Source organism: Falco rusticolus, chromosome 6 (assembly GCF_015220075.1).
Source record: "Falco rusticolus isolate bFalRus1 chromosome 6, bFalRus1.pri, whole genome shotgun sequence".
NCBI lineage: Eukaryota > Metazoa > Chordata > Aves > Falconiformes > Falconidae > Falco > Falco rusticolus.
The window spans coordinates 32,376,794-32,396,832 of record NC_051192.1 but is presented as its reverse complement, the minus strand read 5'-3'; the positions used below and the strand labels follow the sequence as shown (position 1 = coordinate 32,396,832).

Genomic DNA, 20,039 nt, shown 5'->3' with positions numbered 1-20,039 from the left:
TGTTAGGATATTGTGTCAAAATACAGCACTGCACCCCAACCCACAGGCAGAATGGCACGTTTTGATGAAAATAATATTGATGTGAATGATAGAAGGCAATGTAATGGTGAAGTGAATTTAGACAGAAAGGGTAAGGAATTTCTTTGACATCAACGATTTCACTAACTGAAACGGTGAATAGATGAGTTTCATGGAAATGTGAATAATAAAAATATAATAAAAAGACAATAATAATAATAGTTATGACAACAGCAATGCCAACATCACACACACAAAACAGAGAAAGAAGAAACAGGCTGTTTCTTTGTAAATTTTCATTAAATGACAGGTGACTATTTACTCAGTTTATACTACACTGTGGATTAATTGAATTAGGTGTACCTGCCACACACTTCATTAATTTAAAAAATAATACCTTTTGAGATCAAGTACTAAATGAGTAATTAACTACTGTTCATGACTGTTTTTGCATCATATAGCTATGGGAGATTTTTTTCAATTTTCATGCCACAGTCCACGGCCACAACAACACTTTCATTTTTAAATTAAGTAAGAAAATTTGCCATTAAAAAGACAGCCTACACTTACACCAGCACTGTGAACGTAAAGAGTGTTAATTATGTAGAACTAACTGGTATTTGTTGAAATTTAAGTTGGGATTGTTTTGAATTTGAAAGTTCAGGGGTTTATGTCAACCACTGATTTCCTCTCTGCTACAAAGATTCCTTTCACACAATGCATCCATCTTATAACCAGTCTTGGTATTTTGCCTACTATTTTATTTTATATATTTATTGATAGAAAGAGATTCTGGTCCTAAATCACCCAAGATCTTAATGAATTTATCTGAGCTATCCTACAATTCTCCCTAGCAAAGCAACATCATAGAAGAGCTCCCAGAATCCCAAGACATTACATTGTAATGGTGACAATGTGCTGAAGAAAGAAAAGGAAAGCCAAGCTGTATTAGGAACTTCATTAGGAACTCAGACTGCCTGTGCTTCCAAGTTTACCATTAAGAAATATTTCCTTTATTACTGACATAGTCATGTACATAAAAAAAGACCAACATGTGACATAAAGCAGTATTATGTAGGTCTGCGTGAAGTCTATTAGAGGTACCAGCAAAAGACCTGCTACACCTTAAGTGCTGTTAAACAGGTAACAAAGGGAAAATGCTTACTCTGAGCACAGAGCTCTGACTTTCATCAGCTGGACAAGGAGTAAATACAAATAGCAAAGCCGTAGCAAAAGGAGTCTAGACTGTACAAGCTTCTAGTATACTAACAGTAGGGATTCAGTGTGCAAAAAAATACATGGGATGACACAAATCATTCAACCAGTAAGAAATCATACAGTTAAGTATGCCAATTTTAGAGGGAAATTGCAGCACGGTAGTTAATTACATTAAAAAGTAGAAAACCTAATATTCCTGCTACAGCTTAAGGTTAAAAGGAAACAGCGTATCATGCAGCAAGAACATTTCATTTTGTTTTGTTTTATTTTTGTTTTGGTGAAAGATGCAGTAGTTGCACCAAAACTTACTTATGGGGCTGTGCTGGATAAACGGTTACTTCTGTCCAAATCTTCACTTCCCACAGACCAATGTACTTTTTTTTTTTTTTTTTTTTTCTTTTTAATGACTAGCAATTTCTTCAGTACCAAGTAACCACTCCCTCATTTTTTGTGGCCAAGTTGAAACCTCTGGCAGGGGGACCTACCAGATAACATGGCACACAAAGCAGTGGGTAAAATATTGGCTGTGCAGCACAAGGAAACAAGTCTGCACCAGCTCTGTCCCTGTGTATCTACCTCACCTTTGCCACAGGCAGACTTGCTATTAGACTTTCTCCTGTCACTCCAAGGAATCAGCTGTGAGTGGGAACTGCTGGATATATGAAATAGCAGCATTCTGGTAGGCTGTGCAGAGATAAAATGCTGTGGAAATACAGCTGCTATTCCTTAGATCAGACTACCACAGCAAGGTGCATCACAGATTTATCAAATGGAAAATATAGGACAGAACTTGAACTTCATTCCCACTTCCTGAAGAGATGAAAGTGAAGAGAAAATAAAAACAATCCACAATCCCCCGTAAAAATAATATGGACTTTTTTCATGCAGTCACTAAGAAAAAAATAAAAAAATAAAAACATCTCATTGGGTCTGTGTTTCTAAAAAGGGGAAAAACAAAAAATAGGACAAAGTGCTGACAAAATCTATTAAAAACAGTATTATGTAGCTCCTCCTCTTCCACAGATGCCAGAGTCATAAGGGATTTCTTTACATAACAGGAGAAAAATATATACCTGTTTTTGAAAGATTTTCTTTCCCCTTTACTTCAAAAACTTAATTTTTTTTGATTAAACAACTGCACTTATTTCTCCAAATCATATCCACCAGCATCAAATGTTTAATGATGTTTCAAGGACATTACAGAGAGAAACGAAAGGGCTGACAAAGAATTATTAATCTTCAAAGTCTAGAAACAGATAAAGAACTGTCTGTGTTCTTTCTTCTTCTTCTGGAAAAAAGTTTAAAATGAGAATAGAAAAAAAATGGATGCTTTGGAAGAAAAAGTACACGAAGTTAAGAAAAGAGAAAATATGTTTTAGTTCAACTCTATTTTAATAATGTGGTGAACCTAAAATGTAAGGTTATGTGGCATCAGTTCTTAATGTTAGAAAATAGATGACTACCACATAACTGTCCTAGGCTTCCAAATAAGTAAAATATCATAGAAAGATTGTTTTATGTAAACACTGTAAAATTATAGATGAGTTAAGTGTAATTACAGTGAACCATTTCTACTAATGCATATTTTTCCAGACTTCTGCTGTTTTAAAAATAAATACAAAATAAAAACAGCCTGTATACTATCAAGTTGGAATAGCTCAAGCTATTTCCAGATTCTTGTCAGATGTTGGTTGTTAATAGGTTAACAGTGTTACTGACCTTGAGGGATCTAAGAATTGAATTTCCAGAGGATAAAGAAAACCATTTTGAGATGATTCTTAAAGTATATGATTGGACTAAAATTTCAGACAGGAACCACAAAGGAGAAACCAGTCAAAAGATGATTTATAACACATACTCCAAAATGGAAAATGACAAAGTGCCTTTCCTCAGAAAGCTCCTTGAGAAGAAACTCAACCACGACTATTTCACAATGACATGGAATCAAAATTTGCATTTTTATAAAATAAAGTGCACACAGGCGTGCGCACACACAACCATGTACAACCCCCGCCAGCCAGGGCCCTTGGACACCCCGCAGGACACAGAGGCACTCAGTACACTGGAGCCTGGGGCAGGGTCACATCAACTGAGGGACTCACCAGCTCAGTCACAGCAGCAGGCTCTCAGTTCACTCCAAAGGAAGAGCATTAGCTTAAATCACAGTGAAGGAGAATTAAGCAACCATGGTTTATTTCATGGCTGGTACAGGCTAAGAATGAGCTATAGAAATTAAGCTCTAACCAGTAACTCATTAAGTCCCCTCAGCTCAATTGTGTTGCATCAAATTCCCACAGCTTCTAATAATTTGCTTGTGTTTTAAAGTTAGATATATAGTTTTTAAATTATGTTCAGTACTTGGTTCCATGGAATAGAAAGTTAAAGAAACCAATAAATGCAAGTATTTGGGGCCTGTGGCTTATAAAAGAATTCTAATGCTAAAGCCTACCTGCATCACAACAATACCTCCAGCAAACCCTCCCCCAGCACTTCAGTAATTTTGAGGCAGGAATCATATATTTATGCTACTACTTAGATTAATTTAATTTTTCATTAACATTTCAGATACTATCTTGAGATAGAGGGCCCAGTTACTCAACAGCTTCTCCACAGTTACCCAGCAGAAAACCCAATCCTTTGAAAGTCAAATACATACAAAATACACCTAAGAATCTGCAAGGGTGCATGCACATATGAGTCAAGTCCTTTACTGCAAAACAGCAGGGAAAGAAAAAAAGGTTTGAATTCTTTTTGTAAGAAGAAAGGCCAAACTAAAATGAAGTTCTGTAAAATACTGTAGATACAACGTTCTCAGCACAGCTAATAAAAACCATCACAAGCACAGGTAATTCAAGTTAAAATCAAGAGGGAATTAGTTTACACTTGTCCATTGGTTCCTTAAAGGTATCACATATATAATACTAAGCCCCTGTCCTTAATCCGTTGGATGCTGCTGAGAGAAGGAATAGGCCTTCTCTGCAATTGATAAGAAGGTAATCATAGTTTTTACAAATCCTGTGTAGGACCACATCCCTGCATCATATCGTGTACAAGTAGATTTCTGCTGTGACCTACTGAGGACATCAGGACTCTCCGTGGGTACAGAGTGTATTCTAAGTCTCAGCTGATGCCTTTTCTAACTGAAAATAGTAATAATAAAAAATGGTAAATACAATCTTTCCACAGTAGGTTTTCTGTTATTTAGTAAAGAGAAGCAGAACTGTTATCTAAATGACACTTCAGTTATTATTACTCATGACATGAAAATAAGAAAGATTCTAGCCAAAGCTGAACTGGTGAAGCTGACAGTTGGTTTAAATAAAAATGATTTACTGTGCACTGAATATATCTTCAGGGTATTATATTCCCAATTTATAAACATTTATACTCCACCATACATACATGTGACTCAAACAATAACAAAATCAAACCCCTGTCTTCCAAGTACTTCCCTGAAAGAATCAGCTCCTGCGTGAGCAAGCAGGAAAAATGAGGAAATTGCTGGCAAAATGCTTGATCAACAAGTTCTGTTCTTGCAACATACTTTCTCCACAAATATTATGAAACACCAATATTGATGAAAGAGATAAATGATAGGGAAAAAAATGAAGTCCCTAATTTTAAAGTGAATTATTTGGTATTTTTAATATTGCTTCCTAAAACTATTTTTAGAATAACCTTATAGGAACCATATTGCTAGAATAATAATAAAAAACTGATTAAATAAGCCCTGCACTTAAGGTATGTAAAATTTTGAAACCTAGAGCAAAGACATGAATTCATGGCAAAATTTTATATAGCTACACAAAGCTGTAGAGATAATTGTACCTCAGATGTCTAAGGGTTTTGTATTGTACAAGACCAAATTCACCTTTGCTAATAACTAAACAACAAAAAATGAGAATTTGTGAGGTGTAGTAGATTTCAATACTCTTGATACCAGAATAGTATTTCAGTTCATTCATTTGGCTTCAGAGCAAGGTTCTATACAACTGCACACTTGATCCCAATGACTAGCTTGAATGGGTTAGGGTCTTAAGTTCATATTACAACTTAGATCACAAATCTTAACATCATGTTAACAGCAAATTTTTTGTGTGTGTATGTTTTAAGACCACAGAGTTTCTTGTTTCTGGCTGGCCAACAATAACAAGACATAGATATGTATCAGAACCACATTCTTTCACATGCCTGAAAGAAAATTTGTAAAATCAGTCTCACGTAAACTGTTCTACCCACAAGGCTAAATATCATGAAATTAGTATTTCAGCTATGTGATGAACTTAAGTAATAAAAACTTAGAGGTACTAAGATTTTTAATCCCTGAAAAGTATTTTATTTCCTGTTCATGAACACTTGCAATAACAATTTTTGCATTATTCTAATGATATAGTTGCACTTGACAAAAATGAAGAAGATAAGGATTGAGTGTGCACAAAAGTGGTTCAGACTCAGACTAATAAATTGGGTCAAGTTATGAGGTTCATTTTTACCTTAAAACTGAGATGTTATAACACAAAATACTCAGCTGTTAGGTCCCAGCTAGGAGCGTAATAAGCATTTACTAAAAACTGCTTATGTGTTTTTAAGGAACATTCAAAATCAGATGAGCTGCACCACACACACCAAAAAAACCCCACAAACCCAAAATCCAACTCACCCCCAAAACAACCACCTCTATTAATAAAGCATTTGTCACAGAAGATAGAATATACAAGAACAGTTTAATATATCTGCTTAGATGTGATTTTTACTTTTAGAAGGCCAGATTTAGAGAATGCAGGCCTGTATCACAGGGGTAGAAATGTAAGGGCTGTCTCTTCCCAAAGTGCTTCTGAATCTAGAGTGCAGGTCAGACATCTCTTTGCATGCCAGCTCAGGTGTGGAAGCAGTACAGCAACACAGAGCCTGTCCCAGCTACAGGACCCTGCTGTGAAAGCTGTGCCAATTTACTGGTGCAAGCTTAAGATAGGATCAAGGATTAACAAAAGCACTTAAACACATTGGGAACCTAGTGCTTACCGGAGGCAGCGCTCTGCATTGTTAGCTTCATATGACCACCTGGTACAAAGTCAGATAGGTCATGAGGATGGTCTTGGGCTTGATGCCTATTTTACTTTTTTAAAAACTCTTTTTACTTTATGTCAAAGGTCTGCAAAGACAGGCTAGCTGTGACTGTGGCCAAAGGAGGGATCATGATAGATGGGTTAGTGACCACTGGTGGGAATAATTTTAAACACTACCACCATGCTTGACTCCCTTTTCTCATTCTGCTGTTGACAATGGGAAGATCAAGACCAATCTCTCAGGGGTTCCCTTCCACCTTTCTGCCCTACCTCTATTCCTGTCTCTCTTCTTCCTTTGCACCCTTCTTCTGGTAAAAGCATCAAAGCCCTGGCTCCCACACCTCATTTTTAAGGTGGCAAAATTCAATTTCACTGATGCTGCTAAGAAGCCTTGAGCCAGTTCTGAATATAAAAATACTTTTGAATTAAGCTTCAATAATATTTTATAATTGCACAATATTTTATAATTTCCCTGCAGTAAAGAAACCTGAAGGCAAAATCATGCATTCAGAGAGCATTCAGAAAGATTAGCCTTATCTAATACTTTCAAACTGTTTCTGTCTTTATGGAAATATTTGACAATAAAACAGGTCACACTTTCATTCACAAAGATACAACTAGTTTCTACACAGTGATTCAGATTACAATATATTACTTTTGTAAACTCAACAAAGATATGATAATGTTGTTATGGAGTTGACAAGAGGATGTATCTAGGGTATCTAAACTTGAGGTAATGAAACTATCTTCTGCATATGTTTCTTCAGCCAAAAATAGGATATGGCCTAATACCTGAAAAAAATACCTTCTAACAACAAAAAATTAGTCTCTACTCCTCAGCAGGAAAGTCACACCTTTAAGAAGCCTCATTAGCTATATAATTTTGAGAGGTATTGGCAGGATCACTCACTATCACATCAGCTGGGCATTTGGTATCAGAGGATTATATCAAATGAAAATAGCTAATCTAGCCACTATGATGAATATGGTTTTATTTGCATTCAGCCATGTAAGAGTGTCCATAAAGCAAGAAAGAGAACTAATCCATGTCAGAACTGTAAGGCACAGAGGGCTCCTTGCTTTGTAGTCACTCATTCCACAACTAAACCTGGCTAAGCAGGATGCTGACTCTCACCTTAAAGAAATCTCTGTCTTAAGATGCTCCTGCTAGAATAGTCATTATTTTTACATAAAATATGTGAAGTACCTATTATATTTTCATGTCTTGGCATAACCTGAAAAAAAAACATTTCAACTATGTAGACTGCTTTATGGAAGAGAGATCATTTACATTGGTTATAGCCAGAAAAGTTTCTAGCTGCTAAACTTTGCCTATTACCTGTGTATAAAGGCATTAGTCCTTAGGGAACTCCAAGTAGTGCTGCTGAAGGCAGCAAGCATGTTCTCTGCAACATGACATCCTTAAAAGTCAAACTTGTTATCTGTTGTCTGCACCAGAGTCGCAGGTACAAGCACAAGGTCTCAGATCACATCTTCCAGATGCCCAGTGACCCAGGTCCAGCACCTTTAAATATAACCACATCTGGGGAACAACAATTGTGTTCTACACCCCAGTTTCACAAACAGAAATTTCTGTCCTAAGGGCAAAAACTTATTTTGTGAAGAAAATGGAGTATTGTCATAAGCTAGTTCAAGACTGTTGATTCAATTAAAGAACTGTTGATCAGAGCCAGCCAATTTGCAGCAATTCGCAATATTTCACCATTTTTATTCAATCTGCTTTGCAACATGATTATATATATATATAAAAAAAAAAAGGTGGCCCATGAAACACTACGCTGTCATAGTCATTACAGGAAAACCCTAGGCCATTGGGCAATTGGGGTAGGGGTCCCTCTTCCAATCCCTGTGGACAGCTAGATTGAGTCAGTCAGACACTGCCCTCAAAAAGATCCCATTAAACATGTCAAGGAAAACACAAAGCTCTTCTGGTTTTATGAAATAATATGTTTAAATAAGTGGGGCCCATAGCTTTCCGTTTTAAAGAAATATATATATTTTTATATATACATATATAAATATAAAGAAATATAAAACCCATCACCTGCCCCTGGAAAGAACTGTGATATAAGTAAGCAGTACAGATTCCAGTCTCATTCTCTTGCCTCTTCCAACATTAAAGCTATAATAAAATTAACAGGCAGACTAGCTATACCTTTTCCCTAGCCCTGATGACAAAAGTAATGAATAAAAAGCTAGTCTGTAATGAGTAATGTACTAATACTGTATGCTGACTGTATGCATCTTTTTAGTATGCCAATTCATGTACACATACAAATATCTCCTTATCTTAAGTACATTGTTTCCGAAATATTATCTATTTGCAGCCAGGCTTTATCAACCTACAAGGTAAAAAATAATGAAAAATGGAGTACTATAATAAAGTCCCGGCTTAAGAGATAGTGAATCACAAAGCCCTACTCCCAGACTGTTAAGACCGAGAAGTTTAAAATGTGAGGGACAAGGAAAAGGATAGCTGCAAAGCTCTGGCAGAAGACTAAACACACATGATGAATGCTTGCCATATTCCATAGCACTAATAGATGCCACTTTATCCCAGTGATGAGAATGGTGTCAAAATATTCCACTTCTATGTGAGCAGATTTTCTATAAAAGAAAATGTAGTTGGATCAAATTAAAATGTTCAAACAAAAGGGAGAAACAGGAAAGAAAACAGAGATTCTAAAGAGGGATATAATGGGCTCTCTTATTTGCATAAATGTTTACTGAAGTCAATAATGTTTTTCTTTTATTTACACAGTGGTAATTTACATCAACGATTTTGTGGCTACACTCTTATTTTTACTGAGTGTTTATTTTGTTTAAAGGTTAATATTGAGTGTCCTGGATTAAACCCATTTTTCATCCTAAATATACACTCAAGTACAGTAGCAGTCTCTCAGCAGGTATTTTGATGATGACAATATTGATAAATATCTATAATAAGACTTAACTTTGCTTCTGTACTTCATATGGTAAAATACTAATAAATAGTAGTATACTTCTCTGTGCTGGAACAAGAATAACATCGAGTTTTGGTTGGTACCTTTATTATGTGACAAATGCTGGAGAGGGCTGCCAAACAAACCCGCATAGCTGACATGATAGAGTTTGTGGAATTTTTTTTTTCTTTTTAAAAGAGGCAATCACATACAGTAAAACAAAAATGACTTTATTGACAGAAATCATCATCTCCCCTTCTGCATTTACCTTCAGATCTTCATTTTCCCCACCTTCCAATTTGCTTTCTTTAATTCAGTGCCCACAGCAATTCTCCTTGGAAGCAGCAAAAGCTATAATCTGGAAATGCTGCAAGCTCTCCTTCAGCTGAGCCCTACCCCTGCCAACAGCTGCCATCATTCAAGTGGCACTTGCTGGCATGATAGCACAGAGTTGCAGCAATTTCTTTCCACTTTTCCATACCTCATATCCCCAGCTGTTCCAAGGGGGTGATCACCTTGCTGGTTTGATGAGGTCTAGAAAACTCAGCAATAATTATTGTGCTGGCAGTACTGAAGGCAGCCAGCATCACTAAGGCAGGAATTGGAATGCAGCCCAACCAACATAGCAAAATCTACTAATTTGTTGCACTGAATATTTTGTTGTAAGAAATAATCATGAGCCTTGTGGTAGACTATGAAAGGCAAATTACATTGCCTGAGCCAGACTCTTCTACAGTGCCTAGCAAAAAAAAAACCAAAAACACCAAAAACCAACAAAAAAACCCCAACCTACCAACCCAAACTGACAATTTTAAGTTAGCAGCTTAAATCTAGCCATATTAATGCCCTTTCTTGTTAATAAATGACCTGCTCGAACTATACAAAACCCAATCATCTATCCAATCATGACTTGTCAAAAAAGAGGAGTTTATAATTATTTTTGACCAATTTTGTGTGGATTAGACTAGCAGAGGAAGGCTAACAGTGCTCAGTTCAATTTCAAACTATATGCTATTTTACATAAGATTGTGAAAAATCAAAAGCAGAACTTTTTTTCTATAACCATATTAGTCAGTGTTTTAAATGATGCATGTCTACTGACTTTCTAACCTTTGCTAGACAGTAGCTTTTAATACAATTATTTGAGGGTAACGACAATGTCTTTTTTTAAGTGGACTCCTATTATTAATGAAACAACAGGTAAAAAACCCCAGCGTTTACATAACACCAAATGCTTGCCCATTTCTTCCTGATATAGGTGACCTCTCTAGAGAAGGTATTTTTAATTCAAGGTAAGATAATCTGATAATATTGTGTGTGCTGCTTCTCTGCTAAAGCAAGAGCATATCTTTACTAGATGACTGCTGCATCTGCTGGTTCCTGCTTTGTTTTGCATGGCACTGTTTTGGCTGGGGTAATGGTTTACTCTGTGGTTTATCTCTAGCCTGATGACATACTGATTAGAACTGCATTTACAAGGAAGATGCAGGCAACTGACCTCCCTGGCAAACAGTACAGTTAGGTGGAAAAGGACCTTATGTTAATAACTGCCTTCTCTCTGAGCAGTAAAAAATAACCAAGGCAGAGTCAACCTCTTTCACCCCTGCTGCTCTGTTATTGCAGCCAAGCAAAGGAAAGGATCAACACCCATTCAAAATGTTCTGATATTGACAAGTACTTCTACACTGGAGAGAAGAAGGAATGGATAAAGCTTGTGCACATTTGGGAAAATACAAAGAAAAAACAGGAGTCATCAAATTTTCCCTTAATTTATCTCACTATACAAAGAAAATCATGCCAAAAAGTAAAACTCCAGGGTAAAGCCACCTTTGTATTGTGGGTAACTAACCAAAGCACCAGCAGCTTTCTGCTGAGGGCTGCCAGTGCTTGTCAATGTCTGATATTTTTGAAGTGATGTTCATGTTCTTGCTTTGTGAGAAACTCAGGTAGGAACAACTGCTTCCTGCATAATGCCCTCCCCTAGGTGAAACTGCCTTTCCTGCTGTGGCAAATGTTGATGAACTGTGATCAAGTTCATTCCTTCATCCCCTTCCTAGAAGTAGATTTCAGCACACACATGGACATAAAACCCTTACAACTAAGCAAATAAACCTTCCCCAAGTAATGACACTACTTTGCTAGGAAAGAAGACACTGGCTGATCCTAGTCATAACTTCTATTTAGAAAGCAGAACTGAGTTCCAATCTCCATAATTTAGGAGCTTAACTGCTCTCTAAGTTTAAGAACCTCCACCAAATTTCTCATGTACTCAATGAAAGAATGTGTCTCTGAGGGCCTCCAGAGGGGGATCTGATCTGACAAAGTGCAGGTGCCCAAGTGAGACAAACTGAATCCAATCCATCCATTTCATCTAAGAGGTTATAATTATTACTAAATTAATTGATACAACTGACAGTCCATGAATAAACTGCCACAGATTCCCCATGGGATACAGACAAAATCTTTTAACCTCAGGGTAACACACCTAGGCAGTATTTCAATCCTAATTTCAAGACAAAGTCACTTGGAGCTGTAGATTTCATTGACTTGCTCTAATTATTAATTTCTTATCTTATTTAAATGTTTCTGATTATTTTTTGTATCAGTTTAATCTGTAAGGTGAAAAGCGTTTAAAAGTTAATATTAGTTTTCAGCATTTTTATACATTGGACTTTCTCTTCCACCCTTGTAAAAGGAGATCAGGAACCAGAGGTGACACCAGCTAATGTCCTATGAGTCAGTGTGATGGAGTGTAAATTTGGTCAAATGCTATTCAACCAGTTTCTTCTCTTCCTGTACTTTGGACTACAATTAGGTTAGATTGGGAAAGCATTTTGGTGCATATAATTTGTTGTGGGAGAATCAACACTACTTTTGATGAAGGACGTTACAAATCAGTGACCAAACCTCCCTAGTATACCTGTTCTTTCATAAAGCTTTGGCAATACTGAAAACCTGAAGAAAGCAGGCTGTAAGAGGAGGTTATGTGTAAAAGTGCTGAAGTTTTCTAATTACCCAAATTTGCAAGACGTCATTAAAATTGACAGCAATTTGTTGCAAAGAATATCACAACACTGAATGACTAGGCATCAAAATGGCAGATGAAATAAATTCCTGATAAATGCAAGATTATGTACCTCCCTGGGAAAGAATATTAACATATGTAATGAATGGTTCTAAATTAATCATGACTCCTCAGGAAATTATAAAATTATTCTAGGTGGCTAGCATAAAATGTCAGTTTCATGATAAACAAAACCCAAAGTTTAGAAATCATTAGAAAAGAGTGGGCAATGAAACAGAGACCTGCACTATTGGAGAGAGTAACACACTTGCAGTAGCAGACACAGTAGAACTGGAAAAATACAAAGAAATGTAACAGGGATGATCAGAATGGTGGAAAATTTCTACTGAGGACAGACTTTTAAGTCAGAAAAGAGAGAGCTGTACAGGGATATATAAAAAAAAAATAAAATCAAAGATAATATAAAGTGAATAAGTAGGAAACAAGTTTTATTATTTCTCCTAGTACTAGCCATATAGGCAGCCATCTGCAATGATATGAGAAAAACTGAAAACAAAAAAAAGGAAATATTTTTTCACAGGGTGAATAATGAAACTGGGAAAAATACTGCCACAGGATTTTGTGTTTTAGACAAAAATAAATAAATAATTCAGATAACTTTATAGAAAATTAGTCCATTGACAGCAGTTAAGAATGATGGTTTGGTCATAGCCTTTGGTTTAAGAAGTCTCATCATTACCAATTGCTGAAACCTGAGAGGGTAAACTGAAGGAATGGCTATGCTCTACAGGGTCCTGCTCTGTTCACTAGGCAACCGCTACTGGCTGCCGCTAGATGCAAGTTTCTGTGCTTAGCTGATCTTTTGTTCTCATCTAATATGGCTTTTTATCTTCCATTTGAAGCAGCTTACAGGGTTTTTTTTGTATTTAAACTGAGATGATATTACTACAAAATCACAAATCATACAAAAATTATGCCCATTGACAGCATGCAAGAATACATATAGTTATGCTTCAGTCACAGAATATTATGCCTTCAGACTTTCGAAAGTGTTCAGATTTAAATTGGGTCAGGAACAAAACCAACAGAATCTAAAACCATATTGCCTAAACTTATTTAGAAAATGACTTTTAAATGTGATTATTTCTGAGATGGCCCCCCTTTATGTTTCAGTAACACTGCAGGACAGTAATCTCTTCTCAGGTCCTGTAAAAAGCTGCTCTCTAGTGGCTAATGGGAAAGACCAGGAATTAGGAGAGCATAAAATGAAATCACTTCCTTTATTTACAACTCTTTATATTATTCCATTTTAATCTCATTGCACATGTTATATAGTCTTGATGTTGAACAACACTAGTTCAAATATTTTTAAAAATACTGTAAAATGTTCCACTTGCTTACACATCAAGATACAGGGGGTCAAAGGGGATGGGTAAAGTTGAGGCACAAATCGAGTATTTGTGGGTAAAATGAGACTAACAGAAACCTTGGCCCTAGTTTGGATTTATCTGTCCCTTGGGACTGCTAACTTCTATCTATCCTGAGACAAGAATTGCTGTGCTGATCCTACTCAGCTATTCCTCTTCAATTGTTCTGCTCCTCTGTGGTCATTAGTAAGCCTAATTAAATAAATAAATGAATGAATGAATTTGGAAGCCTGTTACTGTGCCTTTTATCCAAAGACTCTTGCAAAAAGACATGCAACACCACTGTCTTCATTGTAAAAATAAGGACCTGAAGAATGAGGACAGAGACCCACCAAAATCCACCCAAGTAACAGCTGAATACTCCAGCTGACATCCTCAGTTCTTCTGAGAGCCCTAACCATAGCTTTTGCTTGCACCGAAACAACTGTTAGGTGGCACTTCCATTATCAAGAACCAGAAATGAGCCATCTATCTGTTTCTAAAAAACATCGGTTACCTGTATTATTACCAGGCTCTAATAAGGTATGCCATGAAAAAATGTAAGTCTGTAAGGTACATTACTAAAGTGATGGTGTTCCTGATCCTTTAAAAGCATCCAAAATATGAAGACCTCCTTATTTTAATTAGCCCTTTAATGGGGTGAACACTAGCTGGCACGACACCAAGAAGTGATGCATCTGGTAACTGCTAAAGGGTACAACCCCACTCAAAACTGTCACTGTAATAAGAAAAAATCAGTGTATTTTCAAATGAAAAAATATTCAGATATGGCAGATTAGTGCAATATCATGCAAGCTGGAGCACAAGACAGAAAAAGTCTTTTGCAAGCTTAAAGTCTAATGTTTGAGGAGAAAATACATACCCTATGAAGCCTGGATAGGAAGAATAGAACAGCAGATGGAAAACTCCACTCCGTGCTTCATCAGCCACCTGCCAACCACCAAATGGTGGCCAGTAAAAATGCTACACCTTATTAAGCTATAAAACTGAAGGTGAAGTTGGTACTAGTAGTAAAGCGTAGCAATTTCAGGTGATGATTAGCTTATAATTAGTTTATGCTAAGCTTAAGAAATTCGTGTTCTGCTTTGAAATAATGAGTATTGGACAGGGCACACAAGACTGTTGATAACTAGCCTTGTAAATCTTCCTATACACCTATTGAAGCTTTCCATACCTAAACTAGCAGTAAATCTGCTGTGGGCCACAGAACATGAATGAGCCATTTGTTTTTATGACAGCGATGGTGGCAAACAGGTTGGATATGGGAGTTTCCTCCCTGTATCAACTATCTAGGACTCTGTACAATTTCCCTGAGATACGGGTAGCTATGAGTTCTAGGCTCCTTGACCTTCTACAATTACATAATGATACACAAGATGTATCTTCTTTGAAGCAAAAAAAATAAAAATAAAAAAGATTATTTTAAATAGATTTCCAAACCATGATTACAGCATTTTCTTCTTTTTGTGAATTCACAAAAGGAAATGACTAGGGATGAAAGCAGTATGTATCCAGTTGGTATCAGAAGTCTACAGATAAACTGCATTATTGTAGCTATGACAGGATAATTTCATTGCCTTGGAAAGCAACAGTGATACCAATGGCAAACAGATAGTGATTAAAAAAGACAGAGATCTGGACACAAGAAGTAATAAGGTAGGGAATCAACCTTTTTTTCCTGTTAAAGCCAGTGAACACAGATGTAAGATGAACTAGGTTAACACTTAATATTTGCAAAAAAACTTTACTTATGTACATGTCTAATACGGATTTATAAATCTGAGCCTATCATCTCTGTGGTTTTCAACGATTTGAGTCATTAAGATAAGCAACATCAAAAATAGCTGTACTTGTATCTAGATATCATGAGTACCGTAGCAGGCAACCTAGCGATATTGTCTGAGGGATAACATCATCAGATATCTCAACATAGTAAAAATAATACAAACCAATATACACACACTGTACAAAAACATAATTATTTTTTTTTGCACAAACATTTGAGGTAGTGTTGAGAAATTATTAAAAAGAAAGAGTTACGGTGTTATGGTTTATGTTGACATTATGTTTTTCTTATTGTGTTTCTTAACTTGTGCTGTTTCCCCATGTCACTGCACTCCTCGCTATGTCCTTCACTGGTGGCACTAGGCACAGCTGAGGAACTCCATGTTGTCCTTGCATAGCCTGCTTTGTGGTCTATTGCCTAAGACAAGTTTGTGTGAATGCACAACACCTGCTAGGGCAGCATTTGATTACTGAGTCCAATTAAATTATTTTAATTCCACCCATGTACACAGAGGAGACTGTCTCAAAAAATAGAAGTCATATTAAACTGTACTATTCACTTTCCGTAATAACTTTTCTCAGGATTTTTATGAGAAATTACCTCAGCTTTTGGTAATCACCTTTTTATTTATTTAGTTCAACACTATAAATTAAGAAATTTATAATTAGTGAGCAAAAGTAAAAAACTCATAGTTATTAGAAGTGTGAAGCTCAACCATGAACAAAGCCCAGATGAAAGAAATTGTCTCTAAGTCATGTTGTTTTCATTTCAGTTTTGTTAATTCACTCACATTTTACTTGTAAACCAGTGCTGGGTGCCCAGGTGCCTGCACCGGTGGCCTCTGTGAGGGGCGGCCGGGGCTGCCCTGCGCCAGGCACAGACAGTTCTTGCCAGCTCCAACGGCCCCACCACCAAGACGCTTAGAGAAGGTGTGTGTAAGGAACAGGGGGGGAAGTGTGAGAAGCAGTCCTGTGAGCCCCAGGGTGAGGCCAGGAGGAAGAGCTCGGGGTGCCTGAACAGAGATTCCCATGCAGTCCCTGGAAAGGCCAGGCTGGAGCAGGGGGACCGTGTGCGGAGGAAGGCGCGGCTGAGAGAAGCTATGGCGGCCTGACCCCAGCCCCCCACTGCCCACCCCTTTGGGCCACTTGGGATGGGGAGGCAGAGGGGCTGGGAATGTAGGAGTGAAATTGAGCCTGAGAAAAAGGGTGGTGGCGGTGGTGGGTGTTTAGTTTTTCTTACCATCCAAATAAATTTTAGTTGGCAATAAGTTATTTTTTCACCCAAGTTGCATCTGTTTTCTCCTTGATGATAAATGGTGAGTGATCTCCCTGCCTTTATCTTGACCCACGAGCCTTTTTCATCTTACTTTCTGCCCCAGGCCGGTTGAGGTAGGGGAGTGAGAGCAGCAGGGCAAGTGGCAACAAGCGCAGGTCAACCCACCATAAAACCAGGAGAAACAAAACCACCTTAGACCTGAGCTACTACTACAGAAGATATTTAATGGACCAAAAGTACTGCTCTGTTATTCTGAATAAAGATAATTTTCTTAGGATTTTTTGTAATTATTGCTCATTTCTGTGGAAATCCATAAAAACTGCAGGCCGTGGTTCACCGCCTCTGAGGCTCTCAATTTTTAAATAAACTTTGTTCAGAATTGGTTTATACCAGTTGCATGTATACTTAGAACAGCAGCTTATATTCATATAATTTCATGGATCAAAATTTCTTTGAAAAGAAAAGTCTATGCCTTTTCAAAATTTGAGGTGTTTTACTAACCTGCATGAAAAACTATTTTATCAGGAACTATACTGCTACTGGAGCTGTAGTGAATGTATTCTCCCCTGATTTACCTGACTTATTCTATGAAGCCTTCAGTTGTTTTGGTTGAGCTTGCCTTGTCTTGCAGGCCTTTATAGAAAACAGAAGGCAGAAAAGATAACTGATGTTTCCCCATCTGTTTCCTTAATAAATGCCCTCTGCTACAAAGGACTGGTGTGTGAACAAGAAAATAGGACTCACTTATCAAACCATACACCCAGTGCCACCAGAGATCCAAGCTGTGTTTTGATAAGGATTTCCTGGATGATGCGACAAAATTCTGCCTGAATCTCAGAGGTATCTTCGGCATCTGGCACAAACGCTACATCCAGATCATGAAAACAAATCACTTTTAATTAGTCAAGTCCTAAGCCCATCTCTCCTTGCCCCTGAAAAAAAGCCAAACAACAAACCTCCAGCTAAAAAAAAAATACCTCTGGCTCTGGCATTTGAAAAAACAATGCCATGTTATCTCCTAAAGGCCCCAAATGACAAGATTAAATAACAGAAAAAAAGCCAAAATCAAAATCTGGTATGTAAACATAAATCAACCTTCAATTTGCAATCAGAAAAATCCTTATGTGATTACTTTGTGTAGTGCTCACAAATTATTAGTCTAGTTTTGGATATCTTTTTGAGTGCAGCTGAAATAAATAGTTTTCAAATACAGGCATGCAAACATCTAACAGCATTTTTGTTCTGGTCAGATATTTTATTACAGATAAAGCCTTGTATCTTTAAGGATATCCCAAAGAAAGACAGATCTGGACCCACCCTTTCTATAATCTCTCCTACTATGATGAATTTCAACACGATACTAGAAATTGGTAATCTTTCAAAAGCAATTGGCCAAAAGTGCTTTTCACACCAATGCCGTGATCTCAAAGGACTCTGACAAAGACACCCCACTCCCTGTGCCTTGCATGGAGAATAGACTCTGTTTGAATCACCATATATCTCACATCTGGCTTTCTCCAGAATACCCTGTCACCAAACAAGGCCAGCTCTTCGTATTTTCTATTTCAGACAAAGGAACTCCAGACAAGGGACTCTCAGGCATGCTGCAGTCATAGATACATCAGTTAAGAAAAAAAATTTAAAAAAATATTCCAATTCAGGTTGAAAGACTCAATTCATCCTACTTCACTGAGAATAAGCCAATTGTTCAGGTGCCATATGTATGATCTCCTTTTTTGGCATCCTGTGTTAATAAGCCACTGCCAGAGGCAGAACATTGAATAAGATAAATCAATGATCATTCCCACAGGCCAAACCAAGAAACTGTCAATAGAGTGAAGCACATTCCATTTTAAATGCCTGCAGCACCTTCTCTATGTCTTAGTAAGGAGTGAAGGTCCCCAACTGGATTAGTCTTGATAGCCTAGGAAGGAAGCAATACATTTCCCAGAGAGCTATCACTCTGAAGAAAGTAGGAGAGAAAGAAATAGGTTTATAGACTACAAAACTCTTTGGCAAAAGGTCAAGCTGTGGATGAGTATTACTCTTCAAGGAGAAAAGACAAGAAGAGATTGAAAATGGTACTCTTACAAAACAAAACAAAAAAGCAAACACACAAACTGATGAAAGAGCTGAGAAAAAGAAATCTGTGGCATAACAATTAGATAATTTTGTGGTGCTTTTCTTTACAGACTGAAGTTTCTGAACTTGAAACAGCTCCTTTGGAAAAAGATTTTCTGACTAAGTTTTATAGTTTATTTCTCTGGATACAGATCACTCCTAAGAACTTGCAGAACTGTAAGAATGAGGATAATTGTAATTCTCATATTGTGGATGCTATTGTCTCTGCTCTTCCTGAAAATAGAGCAACAAAATTAACTTAACATTTGAAAAGGGAACAGAAAAAAGCCTGTTGTCTTGCCCTTCTTGTAAAGAAAACAGATTTTAAAATATATTTTTTTTCCTTTCACTGATGAATAAAATATCTCACAGTGAAAAATAGCATTAATGGTTTGGAATGACCATCATGAAAATACTTTCAATTCTGAATTCTTCTTGTGATCAACAGATATAGGACTCAGGAAAAAGAAGTAAGGCTTTTTTTTTTCTTTTTTTTTCCTCTGGTATATAATTTGGCTAAAGTAAAAATGTCAACTTTTAAATAATCTTTGTTGAAATAAGGTTACTGTGTAATTGTACTTCAATGTCATTGAACCTTTGGTAAACCCTCAGCCAAGCATTTCAGAAATAGTCTCCTAATCCATAAAATATACTCTGTTTTACTGCATAGGTTTGAAAAAGGGTAACCAAAGCATCCCTACCTTGGAGTTTTCTAAAGCAGGCCTAACCCATTGCTGTAGCAAGCACAGAAGACAAATTGATACATCCTTGAGCCCATTGCTGCGTTGACAGTCACAGCCCAGTTTCTCTGTGACACACTGCTGCCCCAGTGAAACCCAAGCATTTCAATATGACTTCTCTGACCTGGAGCAAAAGGATTGATATGTAGACATTAAATCTGACCAACTGTGATGACAGGCAGGTCACCTAAACCACTGTCCTTAAACCACCACTGACACAATAGCCTTGCTCCTTGTCCTGTACTATATGACCTTCTGATTGTCCAGCAGTATGTCCACATACTAATGACAACCCCCAATCTTTATATACACTCTGTATGTCCCTCTCCAGCAATGACCTGAGGAAAAGATGAGATTATGCTGCGGTGGCTCTGAGTCATATATGCACTGGGGGTGTGTG

General features: G+C 37.1%; 1 protein-coding gene across 1 annotated transcript in view; it reads right to left on the bottom strand.

The window, feature by feature from the left end:
• Nucleotides 1-20,039, bottom strand: part of NKAIN2 (sodium/potassium transporting ATPase interacting 2) — a 573,334-nt gene that overhangs the window by 316,358 nt on the left and 236,937 nt on the right. The gene's annotated exons all lie outside the window — the stretch shown is intronic.